We start from the raw sequence: 13225 nt of genomic DNA, 5'->3' as shown, positions 1-13225 counted from the left end.
TTAAAATGTTCTGTTTTTTTGTAATTAAACTCACGTTGATATGGACGAATTCATTCCTTCGAAATGATTTTAAAACTAATTTAATTGACTGTTAAAGATAAAAAAAAAGTTTCCTCACATTTCACCCCCCTAAGGAGGAGAGCCATTAATCATTGTGAAAAACGTAGGAAGATCACATTAACATGTGCACTTTTCAATAATCGAAAGTGAAAAAAATCACTGTGCTTCATTCACATTTCTTTGCGACCTTTTCCAGGATTTGCAGTTTCCCTCTCGGTTCGTCTTCTCGTTAAATGACACTGACTCGCACGAAAACCGCGAGACAGTAGTTTTTCTTTATTCAATGATCGATTTGCGTTCTCTCGATTTATCCTTCAGCCTGCGAGATTAGCTAATTTGCATTCTACTTCTTCTACACCACAAACAGAGACAGTAATAAATCACTTCTTAATAGGGCGTAATTTAATAAGACTGGAAGGCTCATTTCATGGCAGATTAAGCATAGTAGCAAAAAGATCCCCATTTAATATGTTGAAATTAAACGGGCATATCCGCGACAGATATCTTCTTCTGTTTAAGAAACGTCTTGCAGGTACACGAAGAGCGGGACGGAAACGAGCCAGATTCGCGACGTGAATATCTCCTATACGTCCTTCTTAATTAGTTATATATCCAGAGGTGGGTGAATTGCGAAAACGCATATGCCGACTTGAGTAACTTAATGAAATTAATTACCCATTTGCGTCTTATGTACAACACATGAAAATACCTGTTATTTATGCATTCAATTTGATAAGGGCCTAATTCTATTCGGAGTCATTGGCACAAAAAGGGCCCTATTAACTCTGTTGCTGTTGGGTAGGCTCGCACACACGATCTCTTTAGTTAATTAAGCCCTATCTCGCAGGTATACGAATTGTTAGACAAAGCAAGGCAGAACATAAATTTGCATTTGCTGTTATAAATTAGCTAAGTTTCCTTCACACCATGGTAGTAAAGGGCAATCCAAAGGTCGTTAATTGCTTTTTAATTCGAAAGTCCGCAAAACGTTGCGACGGAGAGGGACAACATGTGTCGAAAGGTCACCGAGGGACATTAATAATTTCAAGTCGCCTGTAATTATTTCCTTTTTCCAAGTGCCCTAAACATTTCCCGAAATACTTTTTACTTTACCTCACACTTCGTTTTGGGAAAACGCGCGTTTGCCATCTCCAAATAAACTTTATGGCCTATTTTTATATCAGATTTCTTCCGCTTAGCCTCCCCGGGTCCGTATTTAAATGATATTCGATTTTAGTCTTGTAGGGTCTTCGATCGGGCACTCCGACGCGTTTAGACTTCAACAAATCCCACGTTTTATGCCAGTTTTATTGATAAAACGTCCATTGCCAATCTTTACGGTACAGATTCCATCGGAAACGTCCGGCAGTTAGGAATTCCGGTCTGAATTAAATTTTTCTTTGCCGAATGGTTTGTTTTTCACTTCAAGCTTAGAATATTGAAATTGAAATGTCCATATAAATTTTCTTACCGAGTTTTAATATCGCTGGAAAGACAATTTCCGATTTCACTACAGCATCGAATCCACAGCAATAATCAGATAGCAGAAGACATACCCTCCTCCGTTATGTAAATACGTCGAGGAGCAATGAAATTAAAGATAGAGTTTCATTGTTTAACTCCATTATGGAAGACAGGAAGTACTTTTAATATATAATGGAAAATGCCGCGCCATTCTATAGAACGATGAAGAAGAGGAGTTTTCCAATTTTCTAAAAATTAAAGTAACTTCGAAGCAAAGTCCAGAATTAATATCGTCTGCCACCTAAAACTCTTATCCACGTGTTTTTTCAATAGAGCAACATGGTTTTCGTTCTATGGCCAAGACGTGACCGCCCCCTCCACCCTCTCTGGGACAAGCTCAATATTTCGCAATCAGCTTTCCGAATTGTATAAATAACTGCAAAGTTTTCAATCTACTTGGAATCTATGTCTCTCTAGAGTCGCATAAGTCCCGATGGTGGCCCATATTTCTTTCGCGATAACACAGACGTGAGGCCGATGGGGGTTAAATTTGTTTATGTCCCAACTTTGCGGTTTTTGCGTGGGAATTTGTGACGCATCCCGCCACTGATTTATGTTTTAGGCCCTACGTTTAGTCTCAGTTACACCCGGAAAAATTAGGTTCAAAGCTGGAGGCCCATCAAAAGCGGTTTGCCAAATATTAAACGCAGAGGTCTGAGGCGTTCCAGCCCTCGGATCGCGAAATTTTCCGGAAAATTTTTTGATCGAAATTAAACCGATGTTTCTGAAAAGTATGACGTTTTAATGAATGCGTGCTACATCGCCCATTGCAGGCATTAATGTTTTTTTAAGTAGCAATTCCGTGGTCGATAACCCAGTGGCGTACGAGGCTCTGATTGCCATTCAGCATAAAAGTGGGCGGGTTCCATCTTTGATTTCTATAGGGAATGCCGAGTCAGGGTCTCGGCTACGTCTGGAAAACTTGGTTATTCTAGAATTGGAAAGCCTCGATTACGTCTAGAAAATTGAGTATTACTCAACTTCTTTGCTGCTCCAAAAAATTCCGTGCGCCACCGCTTAGTTGTGCACTACACCACAGCCTTAAATTTCGGCTATATCCAAATAGTAAAGGGGGTGAATCTTTGCTGACAGGAAAAATTCGAGATTTTCGCCATTTTAAAGTTCGGGGCAGTCTCATTCCACTTCACCCCCTGTATCTAAAAATTTTCACGAAATTTGCCTCTTCAACCTTACGAATTCCGAAGATTTTTCGAAAATTTCAAAACTCTTCCCCTCAAACTGATTACTTTCCAGTTTTTAAGATTCTATAAAAGCTCCCGTATCTCGTTGTTCCTCGCAAACAATTCACAACTCGTGGCATATTTAAAATTCCATAAATCTCCATGGATTAAGAAGACAGCGCCGAATTTCCATAAAACCGAATTTGAGTTCAGATTCCAGGTAAATACGTCGACGACACACACCGGGAAAGAGTCCAATGGGTCAGGTTGGGAGAGCAGAGGTGTCAAATAGAGCGCTGTAGGAGGGCAGGGAGAGAAACGCGTGCGCCCTCTCTCTCTCTTTCGCTTTCGGGAGATGGCTCAGATTTTGCTGCAGCCGCAGCAGAAGTCAGTAGCCTCGCAGCAGCACTGAGTACGGTCCTGCAGGAGGCTGCGATCTCGAATCGGGAAAGTTTCGTTCGGAGAACTCGTTCGGAAGTTGAAACTTTTATCGGGGTGACGTGCCTGGACGATGTGTTAATTTGCCGTTTTGTGTTCACCTCGAGTGGGATATTGTCGTTTTGATGTGCCCCTGTTTATATAGGGCCTCGTGCTTTTGCCTCATGTGTTAAGTGGGTACTAGGTTTGTGGGAATAATTGGTAAGTGTCATGCAGCGGCAAGGGATACTCGTGTACGGGTGTAATTCTTCGCGAATCGCACAAGTCAAGGCAGTTTCCTAACAGTCCATTAGGATTATGTGTAGTACGCGTCCGCACAACTTCACGTTTCAGCAATTTACGTCGATTAGAAATTTCTCTCCCCTCATCGCTCTAGCAAATTGGTGTAATACCCATGACATTCGTCTGCTCATATATGCTTCGAAAATATAACGATCCGCATGCTTAATCGCTATGAATAAACAAGCAACGTTACCTAATGGCAGAATGCGAAGATTTTAAGAAAAATTACACGACTCCTGTCCCTCGTCGCTTGAAAAGTTATCTTATTCTCAACCTTCTGATGCGTTCTCCAACTGCAATTTCGGCGACAGCGTCACGGGTTTCATTGCTGCATTTGCAACTAACATAAAAAGCCGAGACTGATAGATGTTGATTGACGATTTTACATGTGTTCCCCTGAAAATGGCAGAGAGACTCAACGACATCGCATTTTTATGGGTGAACTCATGGCTCTAAATTTTCTTCTAGGAAAGATCCAGATTTTTAAATTCTGTCCTAGAAATCAATCTTGAAGTTTTCCTTTAACGGATGCAAGTAAGGAACTCAAAAGAATAATAAATTTTTAGAAGTGAACTTTAATTTGTTCCACTCTTGGATAAAAACTGAAGTTTTTGTATAGTTAGTCTTTGGAAGAGGTTCAAAGACGTACTACTAAATCTTGCAGTGAACTCTAAGTTTCGAATTTTATTCTAGGCACATTTCAAATTCTATTCTGGGAATCCATCCTAACATTTTGCATTACTTCACGTTTGAATTTGATTCAAAAGAAGATGAATTCTAAGTTCTTATATATTTATTGTAGGATTCATGAAGCTTTTTCCTGCTAGATGCGGTGCAAGCAATTCATATATTTTACTTGAATCGCAATAGGTATATCTGTGGTTCAGTACCTTGTAGAACACCCTCAATAGCTCGGTAATCTTAACTTTTGTAGTAAACTCTCTTCCTAGATGTCGTTCGAATGCTCCCAAATTTAATTTTAGCCATATTTTAAATTCCAATCTTAGGGTCAGTCCTGAAATTATCCGTGAGCTGATAGGGTAAACTCAAAAGGATTTCGATGTTTATGAGAGAAATTCCAAATTTCTACTTTAGGTCTAAAAACCAAATCTGCAGGTTTCCTGTGCCGCACACATAGGTAAAAAACTTAAACCTGTTATGCGCATTCCATTAGATTTGTAATAATTAGTTACTGTTTAGCGGAATCCAACGAGTTCGTATTAGTATATTTGGAATGGAATTCTAAGTTCCCAACCCTATTCTAGGCATATTCTAGATTATTGAATCCTGAAGTTTTTTTTTGTGTGATGAGGGAGAAAAACTGAAAAAGAACTCCATATTTTTGCATATTCGTGCATTCTGTCTTAGTCCGATGCATACAAAAAACACCATAATGTTTTTCAGGAGGACTTAAATTTACATTTTACCTTTGAAGAAGACTAAGGGTTTTTTCGAAAGTGAAAGTTTATAAATTTCGTGCTTTTTTTTAAGGAAAACTTCAATTGGAAACTTTTCTCCAAGAAGTTTCAAGTTGCACTCTTTATTTCACAAAAATTCTAAATTTAAAAAATCATCCTTGAGGCTTTCCTTGGCTGAAAGCTTAAGGTCTGGCCCTTGTAAAAGTTAATTATTGTGCTATTTATTGAAAGTTCCAATTTCCCAGCTAAATTTCAGATTTGAAGTTTCCTTAATTCCAAATTCCGACACTACATTCTGGAAACAAGTGGGTAAGTTTCGCTTTACCACAGGTATTAGAGAAATTCGGGCGAATTACAAATTTTTTAGATTAATTTCAAATTCCATTCTACAGAGCAAAATTGAGGATTTTCTATGGTGACCTGGAAAACGTCCATAAGGTTAATATTTGTTCAAAATAATTTTTAAAGAGAACCAAGGTCTTAATTTTATTCTAAGTAGATGTAAAATCACAAATTTCCATTCAAAGGTTTCAAAGTTGTCACACTCTGGAACACTTTGAGCTTTTTCAACGCGAATCTTGAGCTCAAATCTCCGGTTCCTGCGGATCGAAAATTCAAAAATTCCATTCCGAAAAGTGAGAGGCTTTCATTCTAGGAGCTCGAACTCTCAGGTTTCACCCTAGAATTGAAAATTGGAGCTTTTTTATGATCTAAATTAAACTAGTCCGTATTAAAACTTTCCTTCGGTTTCTGCGTGGGACTTTTGCGGTATGGGACGATTCAGAAACTCGTTCAAGGTCGCGAAGAGAATTTAAAGTCAAAAATCGTCGACGATCTTCTGCAATTTCGAAACCGTTAGGTGAACTTTCAACACTGATTTTCAAGTTGTAAGCTCGAGGAAGGCACACTTTCAATTAGGGGCGTTTCATCACCTAAAATTCCAGTATTCAGGCCATCGAAACCTACATACATAGGAAATAGCTACATATCCTGAACACGAACGATTCCTTTTTTAAAACATCGGGATCCAGTTTGAATTGCAAATGCGTGTGCGCTGTCTTTTTCCACAATAAAACAAATAAATAGCCGCACTTTACTGACCATAAATTTCACCCTTATAAATATAGACTATTGTAATACTCGTAGGAATAGCTACTAATGAAAAATCGATACTCTCGACCTAATGGTCCATTTTATCTCATACGAAATGGTCCAAATTATCAAGCAAAACGAAGAATCGATCGGACGATAGGAGGGGATGAAGTGTATTTGGAAGCAAACAAAAATTTCCTGCAAACTACCGGGAGATTATCTGCATAAATACGCTTTTTAGTGCCTGCATTTCTCTTCTGTAAGTAAAAATTTGCATTGCCTGAGGTGTTAAAAGCATAATCTTTTACTCAAATCCATTTGATGGGAATACCTTCCCTCCTTCAATCCTCTTAATGCGCATTATTGCAAAATTAAACTGAAACACAACAATGAAACATCACTCATTAACTGAAGCGAGCCTTAAAAGGATTTCGTTAATGCAAGTAAAAAGTGTAAACCTTCGGGAATGACGTTTGTAGAAAGAAATTGGGAGCCCCAAAATAAATATTTCCTAAAGGGCCATAACTCTGGATTCGCCTGCAGTCGTTGGCTTCTGATTTAGCCCACTTTGAACCCTCCAACATTAAATATGCTTCTCTGATCATATTGACAAATATTATGGTGCAAACTTGAGATTTCCAAGAGCCGCAATTTTACATAATGACGTAGTTATTTTTTAAAAATTTCCAATATCCATTATGTTTGTTTACTGAACTGCCACAAAGCAATTATTGAACAATGGAATAGATTATTGCCAATAAACATTCAGGATAATGTAACTATCGAGTTGGATCAATATCGGATTCGGCATATAATTCTCCTGTCGATAGTTGTGTGGTTTGATTGATCTTTGTTAAAATGTTTTGTTCAAATTAAAGACTACATAATTTACGTGTTTATTTTTAGTGAAAAATTCCTTTAAAAATTACGAAAAATTAGATCAGAGAAATTTTCAGATCGATGAGGGATGCGAGTTGTTTAACAAACGTATAATTTTTAAAAGTTTTGAGAGAATTAATTGGCAATTATGCAGGCGAGATCGATCAAGACCTATGCGGATTTCTGGAATATTGGGACATATCGCCGCTTGAGTCCTAATGCCCAGTAGTGAATTTCTTGGCTTATTTGTCAAAAATTTCACTTCAAGGCAATTATCAACGTGAATCATCGATTTCAATTGTCTTTACCGATTAGACTCTGAACTGTTCACAGGATTCCAGAGGTTCTCCAGCCGAAAAGTCTTTCGCGTAGGTGGTCTAATTTCGCCCTTTAAATGTACCAAAAATACTTTTTTATTGTAAAGCTTTGACACTGTCTCTATTCACTCTCTCCGAAGATGATCTCGTACGCCAATGGTTTTCTTCTCTTAAATAAATTGCGCGCTTTTTTGATGTTACACATTGCTTGAGAAGCGATTTAGCCTCAAAATCATTTAGTGCAAATTGCTGTTCTATGTCTATTTTGGTAATTGGGAATTTGCATATCTCAAGATAATCCGGAACGCGGAACGTCATAGTTTCTCCATCAAACAAACTGTAGATTTAGCTCAGTATTAGAGGGATTGTTTATCTCGAAAATCGTTACCGTAGAGACAACTTTACAAGAAAAATCTTTTTTTGAAATGGTTTGGAAGAGGCTGCATTTTCGTGATTTCACATGTGGCTCTCGTACGCGACTATCTGTTCACCAAATAAGTGGAAAATTTAACATGTTATAGTGAATACTTCAGGGATAGTTCTAATCGAAAATCATTGGGGTATATGGTATATTTGGGCCATTACAATTTATGGATTTGTTTTTGCAGTTTTATTTTTTTACGGTCCGGTCCCTTTGCCAAATGAGCTGTAAATTTTAATGGTAATACCCAATGACTGAACAACTGTTTAACCGGAAAATCTTTGGCTTGCAGTTATTTATTCCGAAAATCATTGGTGTAGTTGGTCTGTCTCGGAAGTTTTTTTTTTTGCGTTTGGTTTCTTTTGTTTGTTCGTTTCGGGCGCATGCTCACCACACGTTTTCGAATGCGCTTTCTGCACGCCACTGTTTTTTTTGGCAATTGAGCATGAGCTTCAACCGTTTATTCCTTACACCAGCGACATCGTTCACCCCACAAATCATTGACGCAGATGGCCTATTTTGTCCGTAATCCATTTATTGATTGTCCAATTTCTTTAAAAAATTATCGCAATTTCTTCTGCTTCTTTAGCAATTCAGCTGCCAGTTTTATCAGTTACACACAATGCTTAAGGGATTCTCCTTCGAATTTCACTGATCGACGTTTCTTCTTCAGAATTCAATTCTTTGATTTAATCTCTTCAAATCCAATTACGCAAATTGTACTCAACAATAACTTAGCAGCCTAGACATGCACCTATCAACCTCGAATCTGATATACGATTATTGCCTCACATTAGCAAAAGCGAATAGAAACCTGTTGATACACCACTGCACAAACCTAATTAATTTTCTTGTAATACGGAAACTGCTTTGCTAATTATCATTTCGAATTTTTGAGCCTCGAAAGTTTCACTTAACAGTTGTGAAACTGTGACGAAGCAATCCACTTAACGAAACTATACAAAGTTATTTACAATACATCCGATTAGTGGAAGCTTTGTCAACGGGTTTGCCGACCGCTTTCTTCGAGTTTGAGTTTAGTTTGGAAAGGTGAGGAACATGGAGAAGAGGCTCATTTAAAGTTAGTTGGAAGGATAGACAGTCGGTTTGAATTTAAGACTACGCCGGAGATTTTCCGTAAGGGATTTCAATTCATTTGCTGAAGAAACAGGGGCGTGCGGGGTCAGATTGGGGATTAAAAAAGCCTAAAATCATACTCTTTTAAAACCTAAAAAAATTAGGGAAATTTTATAAATTTTAGCAAAAAAAGTAGTGATCTTCGGCCCACGATTTTCCTTTAAATAGCCCCTCATGTACGGCCTCATCAGTGACGCTTCTAGCCTGATTGGTGGAAAACAGGGCCGTGCTTTTGTAGTTGCGGCAAACACAGTTACGCAATTTATGAGGACTCCTATGAACCATAATTTGTAATATATTGGGCACAATGTAGAAATGTTGAAGCGTATCTGGTAAAAAAGACAGTGGCGTTCGAGAACATTGAAAAGTACACTTTCCAAAGGGATTTTTGAAAATTAGTAACCAGCCAAAGGCACTACCTGTTACAACAGTATTTAAAGCTGCTTAATTGTTGAAGTAACGTAAATGAGCAGGAAAATTTGTGACTTCAGTAGAAAGGCACCGGTGGCGCCTAGTCGACGACGCACTTAAAAACCCTTCTCACAAGGAAAATTGTGGAAAATTGTAGCTTTACCATCTGCATCAGTGGTGTTCGGGTGCCGCGATGTAACGTATAACCAGAAAATTTTACAACTTGATCGATAAAAAAACAGAGGCGTTTGGAGTAATAATCGCGGAAATAGGCCTCCTACACCAATGACTTTCGGACCCAATAATCAATTACATATTGTCAACACGAGGAGAAGTTTGCAGCGTGCTTGACGAAGGAAGGACGGTGTAGTAAACCTTTATTGAGAAAAACCACTGAAGAAATTTTGAAAAAAGGAAAATTTTGGGAAATCGGTGCTGCGAAACTGCATTATCTGAATCAAAGAACCTCAGCAGCGACTTTCCCTCAAGCATTGCGTATAATTAGGAAAATTTACGACTTGACTGATAGGAAACGAGATGCGTCCTGGATTCTTAATTAAGACCCTGTTACGGCACTTTCATAAACCCGACAAATTTGAATTTGTAACTACGGAAATAGACTTCGTGCACCAACCAGCTTCGTATTCAGTAACCACTTGTATATTGTTAATAAACGGAAAGAGGTCGCAGTTTGATTCGAGAAAAACCAGTGGCGTATTGGACCTAAAGGACCCTAAGCCCATAGGGGTAAGCCTACCAGAGAAAAGTTTGTTGGATTGTTATTGCCGAAATAAATGCGAGTGCTCCGATACAGCCTTCGCTCAGGTAATGAATAAAAAATTTATGGCCCGAATGGCACAAAACAGTGGCGCACTGGATCCAGAATTAAGTTTGTGCCTGAATCTGCTACGGAAATGTTCGCTGATCTTTGACTGTCATTAGAGCCTCGCCGTGTCGATGATTTTGTCATTATCTCATTGAACGGGAACAAATTCAAGGCCGAAACAATAAAACGACGGGGGAGAGCACGCACAAAATCCACCAATAACGAAACATCAGGAAATTCACGTGACTGGATTATCATAAATTCATTATTCATTTCATCGTAGCTTCTCACTCGGAAGATGCGTGGCACATCCCCGATATTTTTCAAAACTAATTATATTAAGAAAGCCGTTATTGAAATGAATCTCTGAAGATTGGATTAATAGAAATTCATGCACCTCATGTAATATTCATAGTACTGGTGTTGCATGTGAAACGCGTACAAAATACGAGTTCAAAATCAAACAGACGTAACTGCATTATTCATCAAAAAGGCCTGCAGGTGTTGTAAATTTGTAAATATGGATGTTTGTTGGCGGGTCCAAAAATCCACCTACAAAAATCAAAAAGATGTAAGTTTCGCGGCACTTAAGGGTGAATTTAATTTATGAAGTTCAGGGGTCGAAAGTGAATCAATGAACTTAAGCCCGTCCGTGCTAACAGGTGGATTAGGGCAGGCTTAAGATGGGATTATCGGTTTCATGTATTAGTAAATCATCTTCTGCTTCAAATAGTCGGTTTAAGAATTTTCATCCACTCCGGCAGCTGGAATTGGGTTTTACAGTGGCGCAAATCTGCGGAGCATAACCTTATCTTAAGTAGAAAACTAATTTCTCTAAGTGCGTTTGGCGAGGCAAACAAACTCCTTTTAAACTTTAGAATTTGCTCTAAAACTGTTACCGGGTAAATATTATATTGCGAACTAAAAGTTTTCCCATTTACTGTGGAGACACTATTTTCCGGGAAGTGGAGCAATAAATGGATATATTTGATGACGTGAATATGATTTGTTCTCTTGCGAATAAAATTGTGTGTGGAAATTGACTGCACATATTGGTTTCGCACGGCACAACCTGGAATTGTAATGTAATCAGTTCCCTCTCTCATTTCCTCCCTCCTTCTCTTATCGTTTCGGTAGCGAAGCCCCGATCCATCAAAAAACCGGGTCTGGCGGCAAAAAATCCAAAACACTTTCTCGGAATGAAACACTCACGAGTTATATGGACCTCCTGTAAATAATTTATTTGGGGCTCATAATTTCGATGTGCAAATGCCGGATTCGGGCCCCCTTTTTGTCCCTGGACCCCATTTCTTACGGCTGTCCCCCCAGTAGAGGCGGCTAGGATTTAACTAAATCGTTCCCGGGCTGGTTTCTTCCTACCTAATGAATGATCGTCCTTTATATTTTTTGAGGTTTTCGCTCAAAGCCGGAGATAATAAATTTTAGCTTGTAGCGGAAGCTGCCTGAGTAGAACGAACCGTAAACAAAAGGAAAGACACTGAAAGACTACAATTAGTACATTCATCATTCTGATTTTTTTGTCTTTAACCTAAGGGTGAATTTTTCTCTCTACCAGGGCAAACTGTCGAAATTAATTAGTTAGTTGCATTCGGCACTTCTTTCATTCCCGCCACAGAACTTCGGAATTTACCGTGACCGGATAATAAAACTATTTAATTCTGCCTCGGTTTCGTGGGGTTCACTCTAAATCGATAGTTCGGATGTTGCAAAAAAAATAATCCTATTCGGCAGTGAGCGAGATAGGTCGTGAACTACGAGCAAAGGTTTTATCCTACGGGTGTGTGCTCACCGGCAAGCGAAGGCACAGCAGCGAGTGAGCCCAGTCATACCCGTGAGTGATAAATTTCGCCCAACACGCCGCTGCGCGTTGCCTCGAGTTAAGGGTGCGAATCGTCAGGGTCCAGTTCATCCTCCCTTGATTTATAAACGGGGGGGCTCATAATCCACGAGCGATGAATTAAATATCAAAAAAATTCCAACCCCTAGATCAGCTCAAGTAAGACGTAATGTCGGAGTGCGGCAAATCGTGTCAAAATATGAGAGCACGTCACGTGCGCGAGCGAGATTCATAAGCGAATTAACAGTATTATTATCGCGAGAGTAATATGTTTAACCTAATAAAATTCCATTACTTGGCGGTGAATACCTCTTAGTACGAACGAGCTAATCACGTTAGAGCTCACGAGAGAGCCACTTATCGCAAGAGCACTTAAGCCGCTTATAGTCAAAACAGCATACGCGTGAGTAAAACTGATGACATTTCACGTTTCCAGAGTATATCGCCCGAGCGAACGAGACATTACTCCATGAGGTAGTAAAAGGCGTTATTATTCGTGGAGATATTTCTAGCTCGGTTGGTTCAGATTATGCATAAGCGAGGCGGATCTCATGCCCGACGTGTCCATGCCGTTTGCGCTCGAGGGCGCAATTCGATGGGCAAGTGAAAGAAGTCATTATCCACGAGGCCCACGTTTTCGACACTCAAAGAAGCGGGTAATAGTGCTGAAGCGAGAGGATTTTCTATCAACACAGGTGCCTTATACCGCAACTAAAGTAACGAATTATTCGTGTGTAATGAATTTTTGACGACAAGGCTCGATGCAGGTCGCTTCCACATGTTGCGAAACTACGCAAAAATCATTCACGGGTGAGGGATCTATCAGATGAGTGAGTTAATTGAGCTTTGCGGCACGAACGACCCGCGTACTCAGCTTGGTTGGGATTACGCGTAATATTAGAATTAAGTAATCTAATTTATCCAATGGCTGACTTAAGCAACTTGTAAGAGCCGCATTTAGGGTAAAAGCATTTAGGCGTAGGCAAGTAAATGAAATTCGAAATGAGGCCTATCAACGGCAAAATTTTTCACCCCCTAACTGGGCAGAGTTCGTCGAGTCACAAACGGTACTCGTGAATTAAAACCTCGCTCGTTGATAATGATCGAGTCCCATTCAATAAATTATTTATCAATTTCAGTGTTTCGTCTCTTATGAATGGTACATTTTGAAGTGTCAATTTTCCCCCTTTTCCTAAGTTTTGCCTTTAAAATCTGCATAATTCATTCATAAACCTCAAACTCAGCCCCTTTCGAAGCGCCTTAGCATGGTTTTTGGAATGTTCCCGACCACAATCGCATAGATTTCTGCCATTAATCATAAAATGTTATTTGCATCCGAGAACCTCGTAAAATAATGACTGAAGTAAGTGAAACGAGATTT

General features: G+C 39.2%; 1 protein-coding gene across 2 annotated transcripts in view; it reads left to right on the top strand.

Moving 5' to 3' along the window:
- The window catches only part of LOC136344129 (uncharacterized), a 163442-nt gene that overhangs the window by 4669 nt on the left and 145548 nt on the right, over positions 1-13225 (top strand). Inside the window, exon 1 of one of the 2 annotated variants that reach the window (XM_066291275.1) lies at positions 3173-3404. The exons of the other annotated variant lie outside the window; for it this stretch is intronic. The gene's annotated coding sequence lies outside the window, so the exon portion shown is untranslated. Of the gene's footprint in view, positions 1-3172; positions 3405-13225 lie in introns of those variants that run through there. 2 annotated transcript variants of the gene reach the window in all.

Source organism: Euwallacea fornicatus, chromosome 16, assembly GCF_040115645.1.
Source record: "Euwallacea fornicatus isolate EFF26 chromosome 16, ASM4011564v1, whole genome shotgun sequence".
NCBI classification, from domain to species: Eukaryota; Metazoa; Arthropoda; class Insecta; order Coleoptera; family Curculionidae; genus Euwallacea; species Euwallacea fornicatus.
This window is presented reverse-complemented; position numbering and strand designations above follow the sequence as displayed.